Here is a 27,464-nt window from a genome sequence, read left to right on the forward strand (position 1 = left end):
AATTTGATTTCTTATGCAATCTCAAAATGAAAATTTCACACCTTCCATTTTAATTTCGTCTTATTTTACTTGACATTCTTTCCTCTGAAGGATGTATAAAAGTGAAGTTCCTTGCAAAACAAGAGCAGAGGAATATCCAGAAACAGTTTTCCTTAATAAAAAATGATGAGTCTGCATACCATATTTAAGTGGGAGCCCGGCTAGCTCAGTCGGTAGAGCATGAGACTCTTAATCTCAGGGTCGTGGGTTCGAGCCCCACGTTGGGCGAAAACGAGTATTTTTTGCTGGATGATTGCATTGGCTCTCATAATATGGTGATTAATCTTGCATTAGACATGCAATAACTCCTAAAAATTGTATCTCCCTTGGTTACTCATTCATGAGAAATGTATCTCCAAGATTAGGTGGGGCCTGAGTCTAGGTTAACATACAGTGATATCACTCCTATTCAAGTACTAAACATGCCAACCTGAAGTGTAAAACATCCCCTAGGTGTAGTTAAGGCATCAGTTAGGAGTGAACTGAACACTCATGTTATGGGCAATTAGACTTAAAATAAAGTGTGGACAGCAGTAACGTTACTTTTGAAATGTGATGCTGAGTGAGCACACAGGGGAATTAGCTCAAATGGTAGAGTGCTCGCTTAGCATGCGAGAGGTAGCGGGATCGATGCCCGCATTCTCCATTCTAAAATTTGCATACATTTTACTTTTTAACTTGTAATTGCCATGGTTGTTGCAGAGTAAGAACAGAAAAGTCACAGATGGCTTTCAAATTTGGTGTCATTATAACAACTAAAGTGGTTTAATCAAAAGTGTTTAGGTATTCTATAGCACGTGAGAGGAATTTGATTTCTTATGCAATCTCAAAATGAAAATTTCACACCTTCCATTTTCATTTCGTCTTATTTTACTTGACATTCTTTCCTCTGAAGGATGTATAAAAGTGAAGTTCCTTGCAAAACAAGAGCAGAGGAATATCCAGAAACGGTTTTCCTTAATAAAAAATGATGAGTCTGCATACCTTATTTAAGTGGGAGCCCGGCTAGCTCAGTCGGTAGAGCTATGAGACTCTTAATCTCAGGGTCGTGGGTTCGAGCCCCACGTTGGGCGAAAACGAGTATTTTTTGCTGGATGATTGCATTGGCTCTCATAATATGGTGATTAATCTTGCATTAGACATGCACTAACTCCTAAAAATTGTATCTCCCTTGGTTACTCATTCATGAGAAATGTATCTCCAAGATTAGGTAGGGCCTGAGTCTAGGTTAACATACAGTGATATCACTCCTATTCAAGTACTAAACATGCCAACCTGAAGTGTAAAACATCCCCTAGGTGTAGTTAAGGCATCAGTTAGGAGTGAACTGAACACTCATGTTATGGGCAATTAGACTTAAAATAAAGTGTGGACAGCAGTAACGTTACTTTTGAAATGTGATGCTGAGTGAGCACACAGGGGAATTAGCTCAAATGGTAGAGCGCTCGCTTAGCATGCGAGAGGTAGCGGGATCGATGCCCGCATTCTCCATTCTAAAATTTGCATACATTTTACTTTTTAACTTGTAATTGCCATGGTTGTTGCAGAGTAAGAACAGAAAAGTCACAGATGGCTTTCAAATTTGGTGTCATTATAACAACTAAAGTGGTTTAATCAAAAGTGTTTAGGTATTCTATAGCACGTGAGAGGAATTTGATTTCTTATGCAATCTCAAAATGAAAATTTCACACCTTCCATTTTCATTTCGTCTTATTTTACTTGACATTCTTTCCTCTGAAGGATGTATAAAAGTGAAGTTCCTTGCAAAACAAGAGCAGAGGAATATCCAGAAACAGTTTTCCTTAATAAAAAATGATGAGTCTGCATATCATATTTAAGTGGGAGCCCGGCTAGCTCAGTCGGTAGAGCATGAGACTCTTAATCTCAGGGTCGTGGGTTCGAGCCCCACGTTGGGCGAAAACGAGTATTTTTTGCTGGATGATAGCATTGGCTCTCATAATATGGTGATTAATCTTGCATTAGACATGCACTAACTCCTAAAAATTGTATCTCCCTTGGTTACTCATTCATGAGAAATGTATCTCCAAGATTAGGTAGGGCCTGAGTCTAGGTTAACATACAGTGATATCACTCCTATTCAAGTACTAAACATGCCAACCTGAAGTGTAAAACATCCCCTAGGTGTAGTTAAGGCATCAGTTAGGAGTGAACTGAACACTCATGTTATGGGCAATTAGACTTAAAATAAAGTGTGGACAGCAGTAACGTTACTTTTGAAATGTGATGCTGAGTGAGCACACAGGGGAATTAGCTCAAATGGTAGAGCGCTTGCTTAGCATGCGAGAGGTAGCGGGATCGATGCCCGCATTCTCCATTCTAAAATTTGCATACATTTTACTTTTTAACTTGTAATTGCCATGGTTGTTGCAGAGTAAGAACAGAAAAGTCACAGATGGCTTTCAAATTTGGTGTCATTATAACAACTAAAGTGGTTTAATCAAAAGTGTTTAGGTATTCAATAGCACGTGAGAGGAATTTGATTTCTTATGCAATCTCAAAATGAAAATTTCACACCTTCGATTTTCATTTCGTCTTATTTTACTTGACATTCTTTCCTCTGAAGGATGTATAAAAGTGAAGTTCCTTGCAAAACAAGAGCAGAGGAATATCCAGAAACAGTTTTCCTTAATAAAAAATGATGAGTCTGCATACAATATTTAAGTGGGAGCCCGGCTAGCTCAGTCGGTAGAGCATGAGACTCTTAATCTCAGGGTCGTGGGTTCGAGCCCCACGTTGGGCGAAAACGAGTATTTTTTGCTGGATAATTGCATTGGCTCTCATAATATGGTGATTAATCTTGCATTAGACATGCACTAACTCCTAAAAATTGTATCTCCCTTGGTTACTCATTCATGAGAAATGTATCTCCAAGATTAGGTAGGGCCTGAGTCTAGGTTAACATACAGTGATATCACTCCTATTCAAGTACTAAACATGCCAACCTGAAGTGTAAAACATCCCCTAGGTGTAGTTAAGGCATCAGTTAGGAGTGAACTGAACACTCATGTTATGGGCCATTAGACTTAAAATAAAGTGTGGACAGCAGTAACGTTACTTTTGAAATGTGATGCTGAGTGAGCACACAGGGGAATTAGCTCAAATGGTAGAGCGCTCGCTTAGCATGCGAGAGGTAGCGGGATCGATGCCCGCATTCTCCATTCTAAAATTTGCATACATTTTACTTTTTAACTTGTAATTGCCATGGTTGTTGCAGAGTAAGAACAGAAAAGTCACAGATGGCTTTCAAATTTGGTGTCATTATAACAACTAAAGTGGTTTAATCAAAAGTGTTTAGGTATTCTATAGCACGTGAGAGGAATTTGATTTCTTATGCAATCTCAAAATGAAAATTTCACACCTTCCATTTTCATTTCGTCTTATTTTACTTGACATTCTTTCCTCTGAAGGATGTATAAAAGTGAAGTTCCTTGCAAAACAAGAGCAGAGGAATATCCAGAAACGGTTTTCCTTAATAAAAAATGATGAGTCTGCATACCATATTTAAGTGGGAGCCCGGCTAGCTCAGTCGGTAGAGCTATGAGACTCTTAATCTCAGGGTCGTGGGTTCGAGCCCCACGTTGGGCGAAAACGAGTATTTTTTGCTGGATGATTGCATTGGCTCTCATAATATGGTGATTAATCTTGCATTAGACATGCACTAACTCCTAAAAATTGTATCTCCCTTGGTTACTCATTCATGAGAAATGTATCTCCAAGATTAGGTGGGGCCTGAGTCTAGGTTAACATACAGTGATATCACTCCTATTCAAGTACTAAACATGCCAACCTGAAGTGTAAAACATCCCCTAGGTGTAGTTAAGGCATCAGTTAGGAGTGAACTGAACACTCATGTTATGGGCAATTAGACTTAAAATAAAGTGTGGACAGCAGTAACGTTACTTTTGAAATGTGATGCTGAGTGAGCACACAGGGGAATTAGCTCAAATGGTAGAGCGCTCGCTTAGCATGCGACAGGTAGCGGGATCGATGCCCGCATTCTCCATTCTAAAATTTGCATATATTTTACTTTTTAACTTGTAATTGCCATGGTTGTTGCAGAGTAAGAACAGAAAAGTCACAGATGGCTTTCAAGTTTGGTGTCATTATAACAACTAAAGTGGTTTAATCAAAAGTGTTTAGGTATTCTATAGCACGTGAGAGGAATTTGATTTCTTATGCAATCTCAAAATGAAAATTTCACACCTTCCATTTTCATTTCGTCTTATTTTACTTGACATTCTTTCCTCTGAAGGATGTATAAAAGTGAAGTTCCTTGCAAAACAAGAGCAGAGGAATATCCAGAAACAGTTTTCCTTAATAAAAAATGATGAGTCTGCATACCATATTTAAGTGGGAGCCCGGCTAGCTCAGTCGGTAGAGCTATGAGACTCTTAATCTCAGGGTCGTGGGTTCGAGCCCCACGTTGGGTGAAAACGAGTATTTTTTGCTGGATGATTGCATTGGCTCTCATAATATTGTGATTAATCTTGCATTAGACATGCACTAACTCCTAAAAATTGTATCTCCCTTGGTTACTCATTCATGAGAAATGTATCTCCAAGATTAGGTAGGGCCTGAGTCTAGGTTAACATACAGTGATATCACTCCTATTCAAGTACTAAACATGCCAACCTGAAGTGTAAAACATCCCCTAGGTGTAGTTAAGGCATCAGTTAGGAGTGAACTGAACACTCATGTTATGGGCAATTAGACTTAAAATAAAGTGTGGACAGCAGTAACGTTACTTTTGAAATGTGATGCTGAGTGAGCACACAGGGGAATTAGCTCAAATGGTAGAGCGCTCGCTTAGCATGCGAGAGGTAGCGGGATCGATGCCCGCATTCTCCATTCTAAAATTTGCATACATTTTACTTTTTAACTTGTAATTGCCATGGTTGTTGCAGAGTAAGAACAGAAAAGTCACAGATGGCTTTCAAATTTGGTGTCATTATAACAACTAAAGTGGTTTAATCAAAAGTGTTTAGGTATTCTATAGCACGTGAGAGGAATTTGATTTCTTATGCAATCTCAAAATGAAAATTTCACACCTTCGATTTTCATTTCGTCTTATTTTACTTGACATTCTTTCCTCTGAAGGATGTATAAAAGTGAAGTTCCTTGCAAAACAAGAGCAGAGGAATATCCAGAAACAGTTTTCCTTAATAAAAAATGATGAGTCTGCATACCATATTTAAGTGGGAGCCCGGCTAGCTCAGTCGGTAGAGCATGAGACTCTTAATCTCAGGGTCGTGGGTTCGAGCCCCACGTTGGGCGAAAACGAGTATTTTTTGCTGGATGATTGCATTGGCTCTCATAATATGGTGATTAATCTTGCATTAGACATGCACTAACTCCTAAAAATTGTATCTCCCTTGGTTACTCATTCATGAGAAATGTATCTCCAAGATTAGGTGGGGCCTGAGTCTAGGTTAACATACAGTGATATCACTCCTATTCAAGTACTAAACATGCCAACCTGAAGTGTAAAACATCCCCTAGGTGTAGTTAAGGCATCAGTTAGGAGTGAACTGAACACTCATGTTATGGGCAATTAGACTTAAAATAAAGTGTGGACAGCAGTAACGTTACTTTTGAAATGTGATGCTGAGTGAGCACACAGGGGAATTAGCTCAAATGGTAGAGCGCTCGCTTAGCATGCGAGAGGTAGCGGGATCGATGCCCGCATTCTCCATTCTAAAATTTGCATACATTTTACTTTTTAACTTGTAATTGCCATGGTTGTTGCAGAGTAAGAACAGAAAAGTCACAGATGGCTTTCAAATTTGGTGTCATTATAACAACTAAAGTGGTTTAATCAAAAGTGTTTAGGTATTCTATAGCACGTGAGAGGAATTTGATTTCTTATGCAATCTCAAAATGAAAATTTCACACCTTCCATTTTCATTTCGTCTTATTTTACTTGACATTCTTTCCTCTGAAGGATGTATAAAAGTGAAGTTCCTTGCAAAACAAGAGCAGAGGAATATCCAGAAACAGTTTTCCTTAATAAAAAATGATGAGTCTGCATCCCATATTTAAGTGGGAGCCCGGCTAGCTCAGTCGGTAGAGCATGAGACTCTTAATCTCAGGGTCGTGGGTTCGAGCCCCACGTTGGGCGAAAAAGAGTATTTTTTGCTGGATGATTGCATTGGCTCTCATAATATGGTGATTAATCTTGCATTAGACATGCACTAACTCCTAAAAATTGTATCTCCCTTGGTTACTCATTCATGAGAAATGTATCTCCAAGATTAGGTAGGGCCTGAGTCTAGGTTAACATACAGTGATATCACTCCTATTCAAGTACTAAACATGCCAACCTGAAGTGTAAAACATCCCCTAGGTGTAGTTAAGGCATCAGTTAGGAGTGAACTGAACACTCATGTTATGGGCCATTAGACTTAAAATAAAGTGTGGACAGCAGTAACGTTACTTTTGAAATGTGATGCTGAGTGAGCACACAAGGGAATTAGCTCAAATGCTAGAGCGCTCGCTTAGCATGCGAGCGGTAGCGGGATCGATGCCCGCATTCTCCATTCTAAAATTTGCATACATATTACTTTTTAACTTGTAATTGCCATGGTTGTTGCAGAGTAAGAACAGAAAAGTCACAGATGGCTTTCAAATTTGGTGTCATTATAACAACTAAAGTGGTTTAATCAAAAGTGTTTAGGTATTCTATAGCACGTGAGAGGAATTTGATTTCTTATGCAATCTCAAAATGAAAATTTCACACCTTCCATTTTCATTTCGTCTTATTTTACTTGACATTCTTTCCTCTGAAGGATGTATAAAAGTGAAGTTCCTTGCAAAACAAGAGCAGAGGAATATCCAGAAACGGTTTTCCTTAATAAAAAATGATGAGTCTGCATACCATATTTAAGTGGGAGCCCGGCTAGCTCAGTCGGTAGAGCTATGAGACTCTTAATCTCAGGGTCGTGGGTTCGAGCCCCACGTTGGGCGAAAACGAGTATTTTTTGCTGGATGATTGCATTGGCTCTCATAATATGGTGATTAATCTTGCATTAGACATGCACTAACTCCTAAAAATTGTATCTCCCTTGGTTACTCATTCATGAGAAATGTATCTCCAAGATTAGGTGGGGCCTGAGTCTAGGTTAACATACAGTGATATCACTCCTATTCAAGTACTAAACATGCCAACCTGAAGTGTAAAACATCCCCTAGGTGTAGTTAAGGCATCAGTTAGGAGTGAACTGAACACTCATGTTATGGGCAATTAGACTTAAAATAAAGTGTGGACAGCAGTAACGTTACTTTTGAAATGTGATGCTGAGTGAGCACACAGGGGAATTAGCTCAAATGGTAGAGCGCTCGCTTAGCATGCGAGAGGTAGCGGGATCGATGCCCGCATTCTCCATTCTAAAATTTGCATACATTTTACTTTTTAACTTGTAATTGCCATGGTTGTTGCAGAGTAAGAACAGAAAAGTCACAGATGGCTTTCAAATTTGGTGTCATTATAACAACTAAAGTGGTTTAATCAAAAGTGTTTAGGTATTCTATAGCACGTGAGAGGAATTTGATTTCTTATGCAATCTCAAAATGAAAATTTCACACCTTCCATTTTCATTTCGTCTTATTTTACTTGACATTCTTTCCTCTGAAGGATGTATAAAAGTGAAGTTCCTTGCAAAACAAGAGCAGAGGAATATCCAGAAACGGTTTTCCTTAATAAAAAATGATGAGTCTGCATACCATATTTAAGTGGGAGCCCGGCTAGCTCAGTCGGTAGAGCTATGAGACTCTTAATCTCAGGGTCGTGGGTTCGAGCCCCACGTTGGGCGAAAACGAGTATTTTTTGCTGGATGATTGCATTGGCTCTCATAATATGGTGATTAATCTTGCATTAGACATGCACTAACTCCTAAAAATTGTATCTCCCTTGGTTACTCATTCATGAGAAATGTATCTCCAAGATTAGGTGGGGCCTGAGTCTAGGTTAACATACAGTGATATCACTCCTATTCAAGTACTAAACATGCCAACCTGAAGTGTAAAACATCCCCTAGGTGTAGTTAAGGCATCAGTTAGGAGTGAACTGAACACTCATGTTATGGGCAATTAGACTTAAAATAAAGTGTGGACAGCAGTAACGTTACTTTTGAAATGTGATGCTGAGTGAGCACACAGGGGAATTAGCTCAAATGGTAGAGCGCTCGCTTAGCATGCGACAGGTAGCGGGATCGATGCCCGCATTCTCCATTCTAAAATTTGCATACATTTTACTTTTTAACTTGTAATTGCCATGGTTGTTGCAGAGTAAGAACAGAAAAGTCACAGATGGCTTTCAAATTTGGTGTCATTATAACAACTAAAGTGGTTTAATCAAAAGTGTTTAGGTATTCTATAGCACGTGAGAGGAATTTGATTTCTTATGCAATCTCAAAATGAAAATTTCACACCTTCCATTTTCATTTCGTCTTATTTTACTTGACATTCTTTCCTCTGAAGGATGTATAAAAGTGAAGTTCCTTGCAAAACAAGAGCAGAGGAATATCCAGAAACGGTTTTCCTTAATAAAAAATGATGAGTCTGCATACCATATTTAAGTGGGAGCCCGGCTAGCTCAGTCGGTAGAGCTATGAGACTCTTAATCTCAGGGTCGTGGGTTCGAGCCCCACGTTGGGCGAAAACGAGTATTTTTTGCTGGATGATTGCATTGGCTCTCATAATATGGTGATTAATCTTGCATTAGACATGCACTAACTCCTAAAAATTGTATCTCCCTTGGTTACTCATTCATGAGAAATGTATCTCCAAGATTAGGTGGGGCCTGAGTCTAGGTTAACATACAGTGATATCACTCCTATTCAAGTACTAAACATGCCAACCTGAAGTGTAAAACATCCCCTAGGTGTAGTTAAGGCATCAGTTAGGAGTGAACTGAACACTCATGTTATGGGCAATTAGACTTAAAATAAAGTGTGGACAGCAGTAACGTTACTTTTGAAATGTGATGCTGAGTGAGCACACAGGGGAATTAGCTCAAATGGTAGAGCGCTCGCTTAGCATGCGACAGGTAGCGGGATCGATGCCCGCATTCTCCATTCTAAAATTTGCATATATTTTACTTTTTAACTTGTAATTGCCATGGTTGTTGCAGAGTAAGAACAGAAAAGTCACAGATGGCTTTCAAGTTTGGTGTCATTATAACAACTAAAGTGGTTTAATCAAAAGTGTTTAGGTATTCTATAGCACGTGAGAGGAATTTGATTTCTTATGCAATCTCAAAATGAAAATTTCACACCTTCCATTTTCATTTCGTCTTATTTTACTTGACATTCTTTCCTCTGAAGGATGTATAAAAGTGAAGTTCCTTGCAAAACAAGAGCAGAGGAATATCCAGAAACAGTTTTCCTTAATAAAAAATGATGAGTCTGCATACCATATTTAAGTGGGAGCCCGGCTAGCTCAGTCGGTAGAGCTATGAGACTCTTAATCTCAGGGTCGTGGGTTCGAGCCCCACGTTGGGTGAAAACGAGTATTTTTTGCTGGATGATTGCATTGGCTCTCATAATATGGTGATTAATCTTGCATTAGACATGCACTAACTCCTAAAAATTGTATCTCCCTTGGTTACTCATTCATGAGAAATGTATCTCCAAGATTAGGTAGGGCCTGAGTCTAGGTTAACATACAGTGATATCACTCCTATTCAAGTACTAAACATGCCAACCTGAAGTGTAAAACATCCCCTAGGTGTAGTTAAGGCATCAGTTAGGAGTGAACTGAACACTCATGTTATGGGCAATTAGACTTAAAATAAAGTGTGGACAGCAGTAACGTTACTTTTGAAATGTGATGCTGAGTGAGCACACAGGGGAATTAGCTCAAATGGTAGAGCGCTCGCTTAGCATGCGAGAGGTAGCGGGATCGATGCCCGCATTCTCCATTCTAAAATTTGCATACATTTTACTTTTTAACTTGTAATTGCCATGGTTGTTGCAGAGTAAGAACAGAAAAGTCACAGATGGCTTTCAAATTTGGTGTCATTATAACAACTAAAGTGGTTTAATCAAAAGTGTTTAGGTATTCTATAGCACGTGAGAGGAATTTGATTTCTTATGCAATCTCAAAATGAAAATTTCACACCTTCGATTTTCATTTCGTCTTATTTTACTTGACATTCTTTCCTCTGAAGGATGTATAAAAGTGAAGTTCCTTGCAAAACAAGAGCAGAGGAATATCCAGAAACAGTTTTCCTTAATAAAAAATGATGAGTCTGCATACCATATTTAAGTGGGAGCCCGGCTAGCTCAGTCGGTAGAGCATGAGACTCTTAATCTCAGGGTCGTGGGTTCGAGCCCCACGTTGGGCGAAAACGAGTATTTTTTGCTGGATGATTGCATTGGCTCTCATAATATGGTGATTAATCTTGCATTAGACATGCACTAACTCCTAAAAATTGTATCTCCCTTGGTTACTCATTCATGAGAAATGTATCTCCAAGATTAGGTGGGGCCTGAGTCTAGGTTAACATACAGTGATATCACTCCTATTCAAGTACTAAACATGCCAACCTGAAGTGTAAAACATCCCCTAGGTGTAGTTAAGGCATCAGTTAGGAGTGAACTGAACACTCATGTTATGGGCAATTAGACTTAAAATAAAGTGTGGACAGCAGTAACGTTACTTTTGAAATGTGATGCTGAGTGAGCACACAGGGGAATTAGCTCAAATGGTAGAGCGCTCGCTTAGCATGCGAGAGGTAGCGGGATCGATGCCCGCATTCTCCATTCTAAAATTTGCATACATTTTACTTTTTAACTTGTAATTGCCATGGTTGTTGCAGAGTAAGAACAGAAAAGTCACAGATGGCTTTCAAATTTGGTGTCATTATAACAACTAAAGTGGTTTAATCAAAAGTGTTTAGGTATTCTATAGCACGTGAGAGGAATTTGATTTCTTATGCAATCTCAAAATGAAAATTTCACACCTTCCATTTTCATTTCGTCTTATTTTACTTGACATTCTTTCCTCTGAAGGATGTATAAAAGTGAAGTTCCTTGCAAAACAAGAGCAGAGGAATATCCAGAAACAGTTTTCCTTAATAAAAAATGATGAGTCTGCATCCCATATTTAAGTGGGAGCCCGGCTAGCTCAGTCGGTAGAGCATGAGACTCTTAATCTCAGGGTCGTGGGTTCGAGCCCCACGTTGGGCGAAAAAGAGTATTTTTTGCTGGATGATTGCATTGGCTCTCATAATATGGTGATTAATCTTGCATTAGACATGCACTAACTCCTAAAAATTGTATCTCCCTTGGTTACTCATTCATGAGAAATGTATCTCCAAGATTAGGTAGGGCCTGAGTCTAGGTTAACATACAGTGATATCACTCCTATTCAAGTACTAAACATGCCAACCTGAAGTGTAAAACATCCCCTAGGTGTAGTTAAGGCATCAGTTAGGAGTGAACTGAACACTCATGTTATGGGCCATTAGACTTAAAATAAAGTGTGGACAGCAGTAACGTTACTTTTGAAATGTGATGCTGAGTGAGCACACAAGTGAATTAGCTCAAATGCTAGAGCGCTCGCTTAGCATGCGAGCGGTAGCGGGATCGATGCCCGCATTCTCCATTCTAAAATTTGCATACATATTACTTTTTAACTTGTAATTGCCATGGTTGTTGCAGAGTAAGAACAGAAAAGTCACAGATGGCTTTCAAATTTGGTGTCATTATAACAACTAAAGTGGTTTAATCAAAAGTGTTTAGGTATTCTATAGCACGTGAGAGGAATTTGATTTCTTATGCAATCTCAAAATGAAAATTTCACACCTTCCATTTTCATTTCGTCTTATTTTACTTGACATTCTTTCCTCTGAAGGATGTATAAAAGTGAAGTTCCTTGCAAAACAAGAGCAGAGGAATATCCAGAAACGGTTTTCCTTAATAAAAAATGATGAGTCTGCATACCATATTTAAGTGGGAGCCCGGCTAGCTCAGTCGGTAGAGCTATGAGACTCTTAATCTCAGGGTCGTGGGTTCGAGCCCCACGTTGGGCGAAAACGAGTATTTTTTGCTGGATGATTGCATTGGCTCTCATAATATGGTGATTAATCTTGCATTAGACATGCACTAACTCCTAAAAATTGTATCTCCCTTGGTTACTCATTCATGAGAAATGTATCTCCAAGATTAGGTAGGGCCTGAGTCTAGGTTAACATACAGTGATATCACTCCTATTCAAGTACTAAACATGCCAACCTGAAGTGTAAAACATCCCCTAGGTGTAGTTAAGGCATCAGTTAGGAGTGAACTGAACACTCATGTTATGGGCAATTAGACTTAAAATAAAGTGTGGACAGCAGTAACGTTACTTTTGAAATGTGATGCTGAGTGAGCACACAGGGGAATTAGCTCAAATGGTAGAGTGCTCGCTTAGCATGCGAGAGGTAGCGGGATCGATGCCCGCATTCTCCATTCTAAAATTTGCATACATTTTACTTTTTAACTTGTAATTGCCATGGTTGTTGCAGAGTAAGAACAGAAAAGTCACAGATGGCTTTCAAATTTGGTGTCATTATAACAACTTAAGTGGTTTAATCAAAAGTGTTTAGGTATTCTATAGCACGTGAGAGGAATTTGATTTCTTATGCAATCTCAAAATGAAAATTTCACACCTTCCATTTTCATTTCGTCTTATTTTACTTGACATTCTTTCCTCTGAAGGATGTATAAAAGTGAAGTTCCTTGCAAAACAAGAGCAGAGGAATATCCAGAAACAGTTTTCCTTAATAAAAAATGATGAGTCTGCATACCATATTTAAGTGGGAGCCCGGCTAGCTCAGTCGGTAGAGCATGAGACTCTTAATCTCAGGGTCGTGGGTTCGAGCCCCACGTTGGGCGAAAACGAGTATTTTTTGCTGGATGATAGCATTGGCTCTCATAATATGGTGATTAATCTTGCATTAGACATGCACTAACTCCTAAAAATTGTATCTCCCTTGGTTACTCATTCATGAGAAATGTATCTCCAAGATTAGGTAGGGCCTGAGTCTAGGTTAACATACAGTGATATCACTCCTATTCAAGTACTAAACATGCCAACCTGAAGTGTAAAACATCCCCTAGGTGTAGTTAAGGCATCAGTTAGGAGTGAACTGAACACTCATGTTATGGGCAATTAGACTTAAAATAAAGTGTGGACAGCAGTAACGTTACTTTTGAAATGTGATGCTGAGTGAGCACACAGGGGAATTAGCTCAAATGGTAGAGTGCTCGCTTAGCATGCGAGAGGTAGCGGGATCGATGCCCGCATTCTCCATTCTAAAATTTGCATACATTTTACTTTTTAACTTGTAATTGCCATGGTTGTTGCAGAGTAAGAACAGAAAAGTCACAGATGGCTTTCAAATTTGGTGTCATTATAACAACTAAAGTGGTTTAATCAAAAGTGTTTAGGTATTCTATAGCACGTGAGAGGAATTTGATTTCTTATGCAATCTCAAAATGAACATTTCACACCTTCCATTTTCATTTCGTCTTATTTTACTTGACATTCTTTCCTCTGAAGGATGTATAAAAGTGAAGTTCCTTGCAAAACAAGAGCAGAGGAATATCCAGAAACGGTTTTCCTTAATAAAAAATGATGAGTCTGCATACCGTATTTATTTGGGTCCCGGCTAGCTCAGTCGGTAGAGCTATGAGACTCTTAATCTCAGGGTCGTGGGTTCGAGCCCCACGTTGGGCGAAAACGAGTATTTTTTGCTGGATGATAGCATTGGCTCTCATAATATGGTGATTAATCTTGCATTAGACATGCACTAACTCCTAAAAATTGTATCTCCCTTGGTTACTCATTCATGAGAAATGTATCTCCAAGATTAGGTAGGGCCTGAGTCTAGGTTAACATACAGTGATATCACTCCTATTCAAGTACTAAACATGCCAACCTGAAGTGTAAAACATCCCCTAGGTGTAGTTAAGGCATCAGTTAGGAGTGAACTGAACACTCATGTTATGGGCAATTAGACTTAAAATAAAGTGTGGACAGCAGTAACGTTACTTTTGAAATGTGATGCTGAGTGAGCACACAGGGGAATTAGCTCAAATGGTAGAGCGCTCGCTTAGCATGCGAGAGGTAGCGGGATCGATGCCCGCATTCTCCATTCTAAAATTTGCATACATTTTACTTTTTAACTTGTAATTGCCATGGTTGTTGCAGAGTAAGAACAGAAAAGTCACAGATGGCTTTCAAATTTGGTGTCATTATAACAACTAAAGTGGTTTAATCAAAAGTGTTTAGGTATTCTATAGCACGTGAGAGGAATTTGATTTCTTATGCAATCTCAAAATGAAAATTTCACACCTTCCATTTTCATTTCGTCTTATTTTACTTGACATTCTTTCCTCTGAAGGATGTATAAAAGTGAAGTTCCTTGCAAAACAAGAGCAGAGGAATATCCAGAAACAGTTTTCCTTAATAAAAAATGATGAGTCTGCATACCATATTTAAGTGGGAGCCCGGCTAGCTCAGTCGGTAGAGCATGAGACTCTTAATCTCAGGGTCGTGGGTTCGAGCCCCACGTTGGGCGAAAACGAGTATTTTTTGCTGGATGATAGCATTGGCTCTCATAATATGGTGATTAATCTTGCATTAGACATGCACTAACTCCTAAAAATTGTATCTCCCTTGGTTACTCATTCATGAGAAATGTATCTCCAAGATTAGGTAGGGCCTGAGTCTAGGTTAACATACAGTGATATCACTCCTATTCAAGTACTAAACATGCCAACCTGAAGTGTAAAACATCCCCTAGGTGTAGTTAAGGCATCAGTTAGGAGTGAACTGAACACTCATGTTATGGGCAATTAGACTTAAAATAAAGTGTGGACAGCAGTAACGTTACTTTTGAAATGTGATGCTGAGTGAGCACACAGGGGAATTAGCTCAAATGGTAGAGCGCTCGCTTAGCATGCGAGAGGTAGCGGGATCGATGCCCGCATTCTCCATTCTAAAATTTGCATACATTTTACTTTTTAACTTGTAATTGCCATGGTTGTTGCAGAGTAAGAACAGAAAAGTCACAGATGGCTTTCAAATTTGGTGTCATTATAACAACTAAAGTGGTTTAATCAAAAGTGTTTAGGTATTCTATAGCACGTGAGAGGAATTTGATTTCTTATGCAATCTCAAAATGAAAATTTCACACCTTCCATTTTCATTTCGTCTTATTTTACTTGACATTCTTTCCTCTGAAGGATGTATAAAAGTGAAGTTCCTTGCAAAACAAGAGCAGAGGAATATCCAGAAACAGTTTTCCTTAATAAAAAATGATGAGTCTGCATACCATATTTAAGTGGGAGCCCGGCTAGCTCAGTCGGTAGAGCTATGAGACTCTTAATCTCAGGGTCGTGGGTTCGAGCCCCACGTTGGGCGAAAACGAGTATTTTTTGCTGGATGATTGCATTGGCTCTCATAATATGGTGATTAATCTTGCATTAGACATGCACTAACTCCTAAAAATTGTATCTCCCTTGGTTACTCATTCATGAGAAATGTATCTCCAAGATTAGGTAGGGCCTGAGTCTAGGTTAACATACAGTGATATCACTCCTATTCAAGTACTAAACATGCCAACCTGAAGTGTAAAACATCCCCTAGGTGTAGTTAAGGCATCAGTTAGGAGTGAACTGAACACTCATGTTATGGGCAATTAGACTTAAAATAAAGTGTGGACAGCAGTAACGTTACTTTTGAAATGTGATGCTGAGTGAGCACACAGGGGAATTAGCTCAAATGGTAGAGCGCTCGCTTAACATGCGAGAGGTAGCGGGATCGATGCCCGCATTCTCCATTCTAAAATGTGCATACATTTTACTTTTTAACTTGTAATTGCCATGGTTGTTGCAGAGTAAGAACAGAAAAGTCACAGATGGCTTTCAAATTTGGTGTCATTATAACAACTAAAGTGGTTTAATCAAAAGTGTTTAGGTATTCTATAGCACGTGAGAGGAATTTGATTTCTTATGCAATCTCAAAATGAAAATTTCACACCTTCCATTTTAATTTCGTCTTATTTTACTTGACATTCTTTCCTCTGAAGGATGTATAAAAGTGAAGTTCCTTGCAAAACAAGAGCAGAGGAATATCCAGACACAGTTTTCCTTAATAAAAAATGATGAGTCTGCATACCATATTTAAGTGGGAGCCCGGCTAGCTCAGTCGGTAGAGCATGAGACTCTTAATCTCAGGGTCGTGGGTTCGAGCCCCACGTTGGGCGAAAACGAGTATTTTTTGCTGGATGATTGCATTGGCTCTCATAATATGGTGATTAATCTTGCATTAGACATGCAATAACTCCTAAAAATTGTATCTCCCTTGGTTACTCATTCATGAGAAATGTATCTCCAAGATTAGGTGGGGCCTGAGTCTAGGTTAACATACAGTGATATCACTCCTATTCAAGTACTAAACATGCCAACCTGAAGTGTAAAACATCCCCTAGGTGTAGTTAAGGCATCAGTTAGGAGTGAACTGAACACTCATGTTATGGGCAATTAGACTTAAAATAAAGTGTGGACAGCAGTAACGTTACTTTTGAAATGTGATGCTGAGTGAGCACACAGGGGAATTAGCTCAAATGGTAGAGTGCTCGCTTAGCATGCGAGAGGTAGCGGGATCGATGCCCGCATTCTCCATTCTAAAATTTGCATACATTTTACTTTTTAACTTGTAATTGCCATGGTTGTTGCAGAGTAAGAACAGAAAAGTCACAGATGGCTTTCAAATTTGGTGTCATTATAACAACTAAAGTGGTTTAATCAAAAGTGTTTAGGTATTCTATAGCACGTGAGAGGAATTTGATTTCTTATGCAATCTCAAAATGAAAATTTCACACCTTCCATTTTCATTTCGTCTTATTTTACTTGACATTCTTTCCTCTGAAGGATGTATAAAAGTGAAGTTCCTTGCAAAACAAGAGCAGAGGAATATCCAGAAACAGTTTTCCTTAATAAAAAATGATGAGTCTGCATCCCATATTTAAGTGGGAGCCCGGCTAGCTCAGTCGGTAGAGCATGAGACTCTTAATCTCAGGGTCGTGGGTTCGAGCCCCACGTTGGGCGAAAACGAGTATTTTTTGCTGGATGATTGCATTGGCTCTCATAATATGGTGATTAATCTTGCATTAGACATGCACTAACTCCTAAAAATTGTATCTCCCTTGGTTACTCATTCATGAGAAATGTATCTCCAAGATTAGGTAGGGCCTGAGTCTAGGTTAACATACAGTGATATCACTCCTATTCAAGTACTAAACATGCCAACCTGAAGTGTAAAACATCCCCTAGGTGTAGTTAAGGCATCAGTTAGGAGTGAACTGAACACTCATGTTATGGGCCATTAGACTTAAAATAAAGTGTGGACAGCAGTAACGTTACTTTTGAAATGTGATGCTGAGTGAGCACACAAGGGAATTAGCTCAAATGCTAGAGCGCTCGCTTAGCATGCGAGCGGTAGCGGGATCGATGCCCGCATTCTCCATTCTAAAATTTGCATACATATTACTTTTTAACTTGTAATTGCCATGGTTGTTGCAGAGTAAGAACAGAAAAGTCACAGATGGCTTTCAAATTTGGTGTCATTATAACAACTAAAGTGGTTTAATCAAAAGTGTTTAGGTATTCTATAGCACGTGAGAGGAATTTGATTTCTTATGCAATCTCAAAATGAAAATTTCACACCTTCCATTTTCATTTCGTCTTATTTTACTTGACATTCTTTCCTCTGAAGGATGTATAAAAGTGAGGTTCCTTGCAAAACAAGAGCAGAGGAATATCCAGAAACGGTTTTCCTTAATAAAAAATGATGAGTCTGCATACCATATTTAAGTGGGAGCCCGGCTAGCTCAGTCGGTAGAGCTATGAGACTCTTAATCTCAGGGTCGTGGGTTCGAGCCCCACGTTGGGCGAAAACGAGTATTTTTTGCTGGATGATTGCATTGGCTCTCATAATATGGTGATTAATCTTGCATTAGACATGCACTAACTCCTAAAAATTGTATCTCCCTTGGTTACTCATTCATGAGAAATGTATCTCCAAGATTAGGTGGGGCCTGAGTCTAGGTTAACATACAGTGATATCACTCCTATTCAAGTACTAAACATGCCAACCTGAAGTGTAAAACATCCCCTAGGTGTAGTTAAGGCATCAGTTAGGAGTGAACTGAACACTCATGTTATGGGCAATTAGACTTAAAATAAAGTGTGGACAGCAGTAACGTTACTTTTGAAATGTGATGCTGAGTGAGCACACAGGGGAATTAGCTCAAATGGTAGAGCGCTCGCTTAGCATGCGAGAGGTAGCGGGATCGATGCCCGCATTCTCCATTCTAAAATTTGCATACATTTTACTTTTTAACTTGTAATTGCCATGGTTGTTGCAGAGTAAGAACAGAAAAGTCACAGATGGCTTTCAAATTTGGTGTCATTATAACAACTAAAGTGGTTTAATCAAAAGTGTTTAGGTATTCTATAGCACGTGAGAGGAATTTGATTTCTTATGCAATCTCAAAATGAAAATTTCACACCTTCCATTTTCATTTCGTCTTATTTTACTTGACATTCTTTCCTCTGAAGGATGTATAAAAGTGAAGTTCCTTGCAAAACAAGAGCAGAGGAATATCCAGAAACGGTTTTCCTTAATAAAAAATGATGAGTCTGCATACCATATTTAAGTGGGAGCCCGGCTAGCTCAGTCGGTAGAGCTATGAGACTCTTAATCTCAGGGTCGTGGGTTCGAGCCCCACGTTGGGCGAAAACGAGTATTTTTTGCTGGATGATTGCATTGGCTCTCATAATATGGTGATTAATCTTGCATTAGACATGCACTAACTCCTAAAAATTGTATCTCCCTTGGTTACTCATTCATGAGAAATGTATCTCCAAGATTAGGTGGGGCCTGAGTCTAGGTTAACATACAGTGATATCACTCCTATTCAAGTACTAAACATGCCAACCTGAAGTGTAAAACATCCCCTAGGTGTAGTTAAGGCATCAGTTAGGAGTGAACTGAACACTCATGTTATGGGCAATTAGACTTAAAATAAAGTGTGGACAGCAGTAACGTTACTTTTGAAATGTGATGCTGAGTGAGCACACAGGGGAATTAGCTCAAATGGTAGAGCGCTCGCTTAGCATGCGACAGGTAGCGGGATCGATGCCCGCATTCTCCATTCTAAAATTTGCATACATTTTACTTTTTAACTTGTAATTGCCATGGTTGTTGCAGAGTAAGAACAGAAAAGTCACAGATGGCTTTCAAATTTGGTGTCATTATAACAACTAAAGTGGTTTAATCAAAAGTGTTTAGGTATTCTATAGCACGTGAGAGGAATTTGATTTCTTATGCAATCTCAAAATGAAAATTTCACACCTTCCATTTTCATTTCGTCTTATTTTACTTGACATTCTTTCCTCTGAAGGATGTATAAAAGTGAAGTTCCTTGCAAAACAAGAGCAGAGGAATATCCAGAAACGGTTTTCCTTAATAAAAAATGATGAGTCTGCATACCTTATTTAAGTGGGAGCCCGGCTAGCTCAGTCGGTAGAGCTATGAGACTCTTAATCTCAGGGTCGTGGGTTCGAGCCCCACGTTGGGCGAAAACGAGTATTTTTTGCTGGATGATTGCATTGGCTCTCATAATATGGTGATTAATCTTGCATTAGACATGCACTAACTCCTAAAAATTGTATCTCCCTTGGTTACTCATTCATGAGAAATGTATCTCCAAGATTAGGTAGGGCCTGAGTCTAGGTTAACATACAGTGATATCACTCCTATTCAAGTACTAAACATGCCAACCTGAAGTGTAAAACATCCCCTAGGTGTAGTTAAGGCATCAGTTAGGAGTGAACTGAACACTCATGTTATGGGCAATTAGACTTAAAATAAAGTGTGGACAGCAGTAACGTTACTTTTGAAATGTGATGCTGAGTGAGCACACAGGGGAATTAGCTCAAATGGTAGAGCGCTCGCTTAGCATGCGAGAGGTAGCGGGATCGATGCCCGCATTCTCCATTCTAAAATTTGCATACATTTTACTTTTTAACTTGTAATTGCCATGGTTGTTGCAGAGTAAGAACAGAAAAGTCACAGATGGCTTTCAAATTTGGTGTCATTATAACAACTAAAGTGGTTTAATCAAAAGTGTTTAGGTATTCTATAGCACGTGAGAGGAATTTGATTTCTTATGCAATCTCAAAATGAAAATTTCACACCTTCCATTTTCATTTCGTCTTATTTTACTTGACATTCTTTCCTCTGAAGGATGTATAAAAGTGAAGTTCCTTGCAAAACAAGAGCAGAGGAATATCCAGAAACAGTTTTCCTTAATAAAAAATGATGAGTCTGCATACCATATTTAAGTGGGAGCCCGGCTAGCTCAGTCGGTAGAGCATGAGACTCTTAATCTCAGGGTCGTGGGTTCGAGCCCCACGTTGGGCGAAAACGAGTATTTTTTGCTGGATGATAGCATTGGCTCTCATAATATGGTGATTAATCTTGCATTAGACATGCACTAACTCCTAAAAATTGTATCTCCCTTGGTTACTCATTCATGAGAAATGTATCTCCAAGATTAGGTAGGGCCTGAGTCTAGGTTAACATACAGTGATATCACTCCTATTCAAGTACTAAACATGCCAACCTGAAGTGTAAAACATCCCCTAGGTGTAGTTAAGGCATCAGTTAGGAGTGAACTGAACACTCATGTTATGGGCAATTAGACTTAAAATAAAGTGTGGACAGCAGTAACGTTACTTTTGAAATGTGATGCTGAGTGAGCACACAGGGGAATTAGCTCAAATGGTAGAGCGCTTGCTTAGCATGCGAGAGGTAGCGGGATCGATGCCCGCATTCTCCATTCTAAAATTTGCATACATTTTACTTTTTAACTTGTAATTGCCATGGTTGTTGCAGAGTAAGAACAGAAAAGTCACAGATGGCTTTCAAATTTGGTGTCATTATAACAACTAAAGTGGTTTAATCAAAAGTGTTTAGGTATTCAATAGCACGTGAGAGGAATTTGATTTCTTATGCAATCTCAAAATGAAAATTTCACACCTTCGATTTTCATTTCGTCTTATTTTACTTGACATTCTTTCCTCTGAAGGATGTATAAAAGTGAAGTTCCTTGCAAAACAAGAGCAGAGGAATATCCAGAAACAGTTTTCCTTAATAAAAAATGATGAGTCTGCATACAATATTTAAGTGGGAGCCCGGCTAGCTCAGTCGGTAGAGCATGAGACTCTTAATCTCAGGGTCGTGGGTTCGAGCCCCACGTTGGGCGAAAACGAGTATTTTTTGCTGGATAATTGCATTGGCTCTCATAATATGGTGATTAATCTTGCATTAGACATGCACTAACTCCTAAAAATTGTATCTCCCTTGGTTACTCATTCATGAGAAATGTATCTCCAAGATTAGGTAGGGCCTGAGTCTAGGTTAACATACAGTGATATCACTCCTATTCAAGTACTAAACATGCCAACCTGAAGTGTAAAACATCCCCTAGGTGTAGTTAAGGCATCAGTTAGGAGTGAACTGAACACTCATGTTATGGGCCATTAGACTTAAAATAAAGTGTGGACAGCAGTAACGTTACTTTTGAAATGTGATGCTGAGTGAGCACACAGGGGAATTAGCTCAAATGGTAGAGCGCTCGCTTAGCATGCGAGAGGTAGCGGGATCGATGCCCGCATTCTCCATTCTAAAATTTGCATACATTTTACTTTTTAACTTGTAATTGCCATGGTTGTTGCAGAGTAAGAACAGAAAAGTCACAGATGGCTTTCAAATTTGGTGTCATTATAACAACTAAAGTGGTTTAATCAAAAGTGTTTAGGTATTCTATAGCACGTGAGAGGAATTTGATTTCTTATGCAATCTCAAAATGAAAATTTCACACCTTCCATTTTCATTTCGTCTTATTTTACTTGACATTCTTTCCTCTGAAGGATGTATAAAAGTGAAGTTCCTTGCAAAACAAGAGCAGAGGAATATCCAGAAACGGTTTTCCTTAATAAAAAATGATGAGTCTGCATACCATATTTCAGTGGGAGCCCGGCTAGCTCAGTCGGTAGAGCATGAGACTCTTAATCTCAGGGTCGTGGGTTCGAGCCCCACGTTGGGCGAAAACGAGTATTTTTTGCTGGATGATTGCATTGGCTCTCATAATATGGTGATTAATCTTGCATTAGACATGCACTAACTCCTAAAAATTGTATCTCCCTTGGTTACTCATTCATGAGAAATGTATCTCCAAGATTAGGTGGGGCCTGAGTCTAGGTTAACATACAGTGATATCACTCCTATTCAAGTACTAAACATGCCAACCTGAAGTGTAAAACATCCCCTAGGTGTAGTTAAGGCATCAGTTAGGAGTGAACTGAACACTCATGTTATGGGCCATTAGACTTAAAATAAAGTGTGGACAGCAGTAACGTTACTTTTGAAATGTGATGCTGAGTGAGCACACAAGGGAATTAGCTCAAATGCTAGAGCGCTCGCTTAGCATGCGAGCGGTAGCGGGATCGATGCCCGCATTCTCCATTCTAAAATTTGCATACATTTTACTTTTTAACTTGTAATTGCCATGGTTGTTGCAGAGTAAGAACAGAAAAGTCACAGATGGCTTTCAAATTTGGTGTCATTATAACAACTAAAGTGGTTTAATCAAAAGTGTTTAGGTATTCTATAGCACGTGAGAGGAATTTGATTTCTTATGCAATCTCAAAATGAAAATTTCACACCTTCCATTTTCATTTCGTCTTATTTTACTTGACATTCTTTCCTCTGAAGGATGTATAAAAGTGAAGTTCCTTGCAAAACAAGAGCAGAGGAATATCCAGAAACGGTTTTCCTTAATAAAAAATGATGAGTCTGCATACCATATTTAAGTGGGAGCCCGGCTAGCTCAGTCGGTAGAGCTATGAGACTCTTAATCTCAGGGTCGTGGGTTCGAGCCCCACGTTGGGCGAAAACGAGTATTTTTTGCTGGATGATTGCATTGGCTCTCATAATATGGTGATTAATCTTGCATTAGACATGCACTAACTCCTAAAAATTGTATCTCCCTTGGTTACTCATTCATGAGAAATGTATCTCCAAGATTAGGTGGGGCCTGAGTCTAGGTTTACATACAGTGATATCACTCCTATTCAAGTACTAAACATGCCAACCTGAAGTGTAAAACATCCCCTAGGTGTAGTTAAGGCATCAGTTAGGAGTGAACTGAACACTCATGTTATGGGCAATTAGACTTAAAATAAAGTGTGGACAGCAGTAACGTTACTTTTGAAATGTGATGCTGAGTGAGCACACAAGGGAATTAGCTCAAATGCTAGAGCGCTCGCTTAGCATGCGAGCGGTAGCGGGATCGATGCCCGCATTCTCCATTCTAAAATTTGCATACATATTACTTTTTAACTTGTAATTGCCATGGTTGTTGCAGAGTAAGAACAGAAAAGTCACAGATGGCTTTCAAATTTGGTGTCATTATAACAACTAAAGTGGTTTAATCAAAAGTGTTTAGGTATTCTATAGCACGTGAGAGGAATTTGATTTCTTATGCAATCTCAAAATGAAAATTTCACACCTTCCATTTTCATTTCGTCTTATTTTACTTGACATTCTTTCCTCTGAAGGATGTATAAAAGTGAAGTTCCTTGCAAAACAAGAGCAGAGGAATATCCAGAAACGGTTTTCCTTAATAAAAAATGATGAGTCTGCATACCATATTTAAGTGGGAGCCCGGCTAGCTCAGTCGGTAGAGCTATGAGACTCTTAATCTCAGGGTCGTGGGTTCGAGCCCCACGTTGGGCGAAAACGAGTATTTTTTGCTGGATGATTGCATTGGCTCTCATAATATGGTGATTAATCTTGCATTAGACATGCACTAACTCCTAAAAATTGTATCTCCCTTGGTTACTCATTCATGAGAAATGTATCTCCAAGATTAGGTGGGGCCTGAGTCTAGGTTAACATACAGTGATATCACTCCTATTCAAGTACTAAACATGCCAACCTGAAGTGTAAAACATCCCCTAGGTGTAGTTAAGGCATCAGTTAGGAGTGAACTGAACACTCATGTTATGGGCAATTAGACTTAAAATAAAGTGTGGACAGCAGTAACGTTACTTTTGAAATGTGATGCTGAGTGAGCACACAGGGGAATTAGCTCAAATGGTAGAGCGCTCGCTTAGCATGCGACAGGTAGCGGGATCGATGCCCGCATTCTCCATTCTAAAACTTGCATATATTTTACTTTTTAACTTGTAATTGCCATGGTTGTTGCAGAGTAAGAACAGAAAAGTCACAGATGGCTTTCAAATTTGGTGTCATTATAACAACTAAAGTGGTTTAATCAAAAGTGTTTAGGTATTCTATAGCACGTGAGAGGAATTTGATTTCTTATGCAATCTCAAAATGAAAATTTCACACCTTCCATTTTCATTTCGTCTTATTTTACTTGACATTCTTTCCTCTGAAGGATGTATAAAAGTGAAGTTCCTTGCAAAACAAGAGCAGAGGAATATCCAGAAACAGTTTTCCTTAATAAAAAATGATGAGTCTGCATACCATATTTAAGTGGGAGCCCGGCTAGCTCAGTCGGTAGAGCTATGAGACTCTTAATCTCAGGGTCGTGGGTTCGAGCCCCACGTTGGGCGAAAACGAGTATTTTTTGCTGGATGATTGCATTGGCTCTCATAATATGGTGATTAATCTTGCATTAGACATGCACTAACTCCTAAAAATTGTATCTCCCTTGGTTACTCATTCATGAGAAATGTATCTCCAAGATTAGGTAGGGCCTGAGTCTAGGTTAACATACAGTGATATCACTCCTATTCAAGTACTAAACATGCCAACCTGAAGTGTAAAACATCCCCTAGGTGTAGTTAAGGCATCAGTTAGGAGTGAACTGAACACTCATGTTATGGGCCATTAGACTTAAAATAAAGTGTGGACAGCAGTAACGTTACTTTTGAAATGTGATGCTGAGTGAGCACACAGGGGAATTAGCTCAAATGGTAGAGCGCTTGCTTAGCATGCGAGAGGTAGCGGGATCGATGCCCGCATTCTCCATTCTAAAATTTGCATACATTTTACTTTTTAACTTGTAATTGCCATGGTTGTTGCAGAGTAAGAACAGAAAAGTCACAGATGGCTTTCAAATTTGGTGTCATTATAACAACTAAAGTGGTTTAATCAAAAGTGTTTAGGTATTCAATAGCACGTGAGAGGAATTTGATTTCTTATGCAATCTCAAAATGAAAATTTCACACCTTCGATTTTCATTTCGTCTTATTTTACTTGACATTCTTTCCTCTGAAGGATGTATAAAAGTGAAGTTCCTTGCAAAACAAGAGCAGAGGAATATCCAGAAACAGTTTTCCTTAATAAAAAATGATGAGTCTGCATACCATATTTAAGTGGGAGCCCGGCTAGCTCAGTCGGTAGAGCATGAGACTCTTAATCTCAGGGTCGTGGGTTCGAGCCCCACGTTGGGCGAAAACGAGTATTTTTTGCTGGATAATTGCATTGGCTCTCATAATATGGTGATTAATCTTGCATTAGACATGCACTAACTCCTAAAAATTGTATCTCCCTTGGTTACTCATTCATGAGAAATGTATCTCCAAGATTAGGTAGGGCCTGAGTCTAGGTTAACATACAGTGATATCACTCCTATTCAAGTACTAAACATGCCAACCTGAAGTGTAAAACATCCCCTAGGTGTAGTTAAGGCATCAGTTAGGAGTGAACTGAACACTCATGTTATGGGCCATTAGACTTAAAATAAAGTGTGGACAGCAGTAACGTTACTTTTGAAATGTGATGCTGAGTGAGCACACAGGGGAATTAGCTCAAATGGTAGAGCGCTCGCTTAGCATGCGAGAGGTAGCGGGATCGATGCCCGCATTCTCCATTCTAAAATTTGCATACATTTTACTTTTTAACTTGTAATTGCCATGGTTGTTGCAGAGTAAGAACAGAAAAGTCACAGATGGCTTTCAAATTTGGTGTCATTATAACAACTAAAGTGGTTTAATCAAAAGTGTTTAGGTATTCTATAGCACGTGAGAGGAATTTGATTTCTTATGCAATCTCAAAATGAAAATTTCACACCTTCCATTTTCATTTCGTCTTATTTTACTTGACATTCTTTCCTCTGAAGGATGTATAAAAGTGAAGTTCCTTGCAAAACAAGAGCAGAGGAATATCCAGAAACGGTTTTCCTTAATAAAAAATGATGAGTCTGCATACCATATTTCAGTGGGAGCCCGGCTAGCTCAGTCGGTAGAGCATGAGACTCTTAATCTCAGGGTCGTGGGTTCGAGCCCCACGTTGGGCGAAAACGAGTATTTTTTGCTGAATGATTGCATTGGCTCTCATAATATGGTGATTAATCTTGCATTAGACATGCACTAACTCCTAAAAATTGTATCTCCCTTGGTTACTCATTCATGAGAAATGTATCTCCAAGATTAGGTGGGGCCTGAGTCTAGGTTTACATACAGTGATATCACTCCTATTCAAGTACTAAACATGCCAACCTGAAGTGTAAAACATCCCCTAGGTGTAGTTAAGGCATCAGTTAGGAGTGAACTGAACACTCATGTTATGGGCAATTAGACTTAAAATAAAGTGTGGACAGCAGTAACGTTACTTTTGAAATGTGATGCTGAGTGAGCACACAAGGGAATTAGCTCAAATGCTAGAGCGCTCGCTTAGCATGCGAGCGGTAGCGGGATCGATGCCCGCATTCTCCATTCTAAAATTTGCATACATATTACTTTTTAACTTGTAATTGCCATGGTTGTTGCAGAGTAAGAACAGAAAAGTCACAGATGGCTTTCAAATTTGGTGTCATTATAACAACTAAAGTGGTTTAATCAAAAGTGTTTAGGTATTCTATAGCACGTGAGAGGAATTTGATTTCTTATGCAATCTCAAAATGAAAATTTCACACCTTCCATTTTCATTTCGTCTTATTTTACTTGACATTCTTTCCTCTGAAGGATGTATAAAAGTGAAGTTCCTTGCAAAACAAGAGCAGAGGAATATCCAGAAACGGTTTTCCTTAATAAAAAATGATGAGTCTGCATACCATATTTAAGTGGGAGCCCGGCTAGCTCAGTCGGTAGAGCTATGAGACTCTTAATCTCAGGGTCGTGGGTTCGAGCCCCACGTTGGGCGAAAACGAGTATTTTTTGCTGGATGATTGCATTGGCTCTCATAATATGGTGATTAATCTTGCATTAGACATGCACTAACTCCTAAAAATTGTATCTCCCTTGGTTACTCATTCATGAGAAATGTATCTCCAAGATTAGGTGGGGCCTGAGTCTAGGTTAACATACAGTGATATC

The 27,464-nt window shown here is 39.0% G+C and overlaps 29 non-coding genes across 29 annotated transcripts; all 29 read left to right on the forward strand.

Moving 5' to 3' along the window:
* Positions 1-194: 194 nt before the first annotated feature.
* Positions 195-267, forward strand: TRNAK-CUU (transfer RNA lysine (anticodon CUU)). The gene has a single exon. It is a non-coding gene; the product is annotated as a tRNA-Lys (tRNA).
* A 1,190-nt stretch (positions 268-1,457) lies between these two features.
* On the forward strand, positions 1,458-1,530 carry TRNAA-AGC (transfer RNA alanine (anticodon AGC)). The gene has a single exon. It is a non-coding gene; the product is annotated as a tRNA-Ala (tRNA).
* A 353-nt stretch (positions 1,531-1,883) lies between these two features.
* TRNAK-CUU (transfer RNA lysine (anticodon CUU)) lies at positions 1,884-1,956 on the forward strand. Its single transcript has one exon. It is a non-coding gene; the product is annotated as a tRNA-Lys (tRNA).
* A 771-nt stretch (positions 1,957-2,727) lies between these two features.
* Positions 2,728-2,800, forward strand: TRNAK-CUU (transfer RNA lysine (anticodon CUU)). The gene has a single exon. It is a non-coding gene; the product is annotated as a tRNA-Lys (tRNA).
* Positions 2,801-3,145: 345 nt separating this feature from the next.
* On the forward strand, positions 3,146-3,218 carry TRNAA-AGC (transfer RNA alanine (anticodon AGC)). Its single transcript has one exon. It is a non-coding gene; the product is annotated as a tRNA-Ala (tRNA).
* A 1,617-nt stretch (positions 3,219-4,835) lies between these two features.
* On the forward strand, positions 4,836-4,908 carry TRNAA-AGC (transfer RNA alanine (anticodon AGC)). Its single transcript has one exon. It is a non-coding gene; the product is annotated as a tRNA-Ala (tRNA).
* A 353-nt stretch (positions 4,909-5,261) lies between these two features.
* On the forward strand, positions 5,262-5,334 carry TRNAK-CUU (transfer RNA lysine (anticodon CUU)). Its single transcript has one exon. It is a non-coding gene; the product is annotated as a tRNA-Lys (tRNA).
* Positions 5,335-5,679: 345 nt separating this feature from the next.
* Positions 5,680-5,752, forward strand: TRNAA-AGC (transfer RNA alanine (anticodon AGC)). The gene has a single exon. It is a non-coding gene; the product is annotated as a tRNA-Ala (tRNA).
* Positions 5,753-6,105: 353 nt separating this feature from the next.
* TRNAK-CUU (transfer RNA lysine (anticodon CUU)) lies at positions 6,106-6,178 on the forward strand. The gene has a single exon. It is a non-coding gene; the product is annotated as a tRNA-Lys (tRNA).
* A 1,190-nt stretch (positions 6,179-7,368) lies between these two features.
* On the forward strand, positions 7,369-7,441 carry TRNAA-AGC (transfer RNA alanine (anticodon AGC)). The gene has a single exon. It is a non-coding gene; the product is annotated as a tRNA-Ala (tRNA).
* Positions 7,442-9,903: 2,462 nt separating this feature from the next.
* TRNAA-AGC (transfer RNA alanine (anticodon AGC)) lies at positions 9,904-9,976 on the forward strand. Its single transcript has one exon. It is a non-coding gene; the product is annotated as a tRNA-Ala (tRNA).
* Positions 9,977-10,329: 353 nt separating this feature from the next.
* TRNAK-CUU (transfer RNA lysine (anticodon CUU)) lies at positions 10,330-10,402 on the forward strand. Its single transcript has one exon. It is a non-coding gene; the product is annotated as a tRNA-Lys (tRNA).
* Positions 10,403-10,747: 345 nt separating this feature from the next.
* On the forward strand, positions 10,748-10,820 carry TRNAA-AGC (transfer RNA alanine (anticodon AGC)). Its single transcript has one exon. It is a non-coding gene; the product is annotated as a tRNA-Ala (tRNA).
* Positions 10,821-11,173: 353 nt separating this feature from the next.
* TRNAK-CUU (transfer RNA lysine (anticodon CUU)) lies at positions 11,174-11,246 on the forward strand. Its single transcript has one exon. It is a non-coding gene; the product is annotated as a tRNA-Lys (tRNA).
* A 1,616-nt stretch (positions 11,247-12,862) lies between these two features.
* Positions 12,863-12,935, forward strand: TRNAK-CUU (transfer RNA lysine (anticodon CUU)). The gene has a single exon. It is a non-coding gene; the product is annotated as a tRNA-Lys (tRNA).
* Positions 12,936-14,124: 1,189 nt separating this feature from the next.
* Positions 14,125-14,197, forward strand: TRNAA-AGC (transfer RNA alanine (anticodon AGC)). The gene has a single exon. It is a non-coding gene; the product is annotated as a tRNA-Ala (tRNA).
* Positions 14,198-14,550: 353 nt separating this feature from the next.
* On the forward strand, positions 14,551-14,623 carry TRNAK-CUU (transfer RNA lysine (anticodon CUU)). The gene has a single exon. It is a non-coding gene; the product is annotated as a tRNA-Lys (tRNA).
* A 345-nt stretch (positions 14,624-14,968) lies between these two features.
* On the forward strand, positions 14,969-15,041 carry TRNAA-AGC (transfer RNA alanine (anticodon AGC)). Its single transcript has one exon. It is a non-coding gene; the product is annotated as a tRNA-Ala (tRNA).
* Positions 15,042-16,239: 1,198 nt separating this feature from the next.
* TRNAK-CUU (transfer RNA lysine (anticodon CUU)) lies at positions 16,240-16,312 on the forward strand. Its single transcript has one exon. It is a non-coding gene; the product is annotated as a tRNA-Lys (tRNA).
* A 771-nt stretch (positions 16,313-17,083) lies between these two features.
* Positions 17,084-17,156, forward strand: TRNAK-CUU (transfer RNA lysine (anticodon CUU)). The gene has a single exon. It is a non-coding gene; the product is annotated as a tRNA-Lys (tRNA).
* A 1,190-nt stretch (positions 17,157-18,346) lies between these two features.
* On the forward strand, positions 18,347-18,419 carry TRNAA-AGC (transfer RNA alanine (anticodon AGC)). Its single transcript has one exon. It is a non-coding gene; the product is annotated as a tRNA-Ala (tRNA).
* Positions 18,420-20,036: 1,617 nt separating this feature from the next.
* Positions 20,037-20,109, forward strand: TRNAA-AGC (transfer RNA alanine (anticodon AGC)). Its single transcript has one exon. It is a non-coding gene; the product is annotated as a tRNA-Ala (tRNA).
* Positions 20,110-20,462: 353 nt separating this feature from the next.
* TRNAK-CUU (transfer RNA lysine (anticodon CUU)) lies at positions 20,463-20,535 on the forward strand. The gene has a single exon. It is a non-coding gene; the product is annotated as a tRNA-Lys (tRNA).
* A 771-nt stretch (positions 20,536-21,306) lies between these two features.
* TRNAK-CUU (transfer RNA lysine (anticodon CUU)) lies at positions 21,307-21,379 on the forward strand. Its single transcript has one exon. It is a non-coding gene; the product is annotated as a tRNA-Lys (tRNA).
* Positions 21,380-21,724: 345 nt separating this feature from the next.
* TRNAA-AGC (transfer RNA alanine (anticodon AGC)) lies at positions 21,725-21,797 on the forward strand. Its single transcript has one exon. It is a non-coding gene; the product is annotated as a tRNA-Ala (tRNA).
* Positions 21,798-22,150: 353 nt separating this feature from the next.
* On the forward strand, positions 22,151-22,223 carry TRNAK-CUU (transfer RNA lysine (anticodon CUU)). The gene has a single exon. It is a non-coding gene; the product is annotated as a tRNA-Lys (tRNA).
* A 3,306-nt stretch (positions 22,224-25,529) lies between these two features.
* On the forward strand, positions 25,530-25,602 carry TRNAK-CUU (transfer RNA lysine (anticodon CUU)). The gene has a single exon. It is a non-coding gene; the product is annotated as a tRNA-Lys (tRNA).
* A 345-nt stretch (positions 25,603-25,947) lies between these two features.
* On the forward strand, positions 25,948-26,020 carry TRNAA-AGC (transfer RNA alanine (anticodon AGC)). The gene has a single exon. It is a non-coding gene; the product is annotated as a tRNA-Ala (tRNA).
* Positions 26,021-26,373: 353 nt separating this feature from the next.
* Positions 26,374-26,446, forward strand: TRNAK-CUU (transfer RNA lysine (anticodon CUU)). The gene has a single exon. It is a non-coding gene; the product is annotated as a tRNA-Lys (tRNA).
* Positions 26,447-27,464: the final 1,018 nt, after the last annotated feature.

Source organism: Triturus cristatus, chromosome 4_1 (assembly GCF_964204655.1).
Source record: "Triturus cristatus chromosome 4_1, aTriCri1.1, whole genome shotgun sequence".
NCBI lineage: Eukaryota > Metazoa > Chordata > Amphibia > Caudata > Salamandridae > Triturus > Triturus cristatus.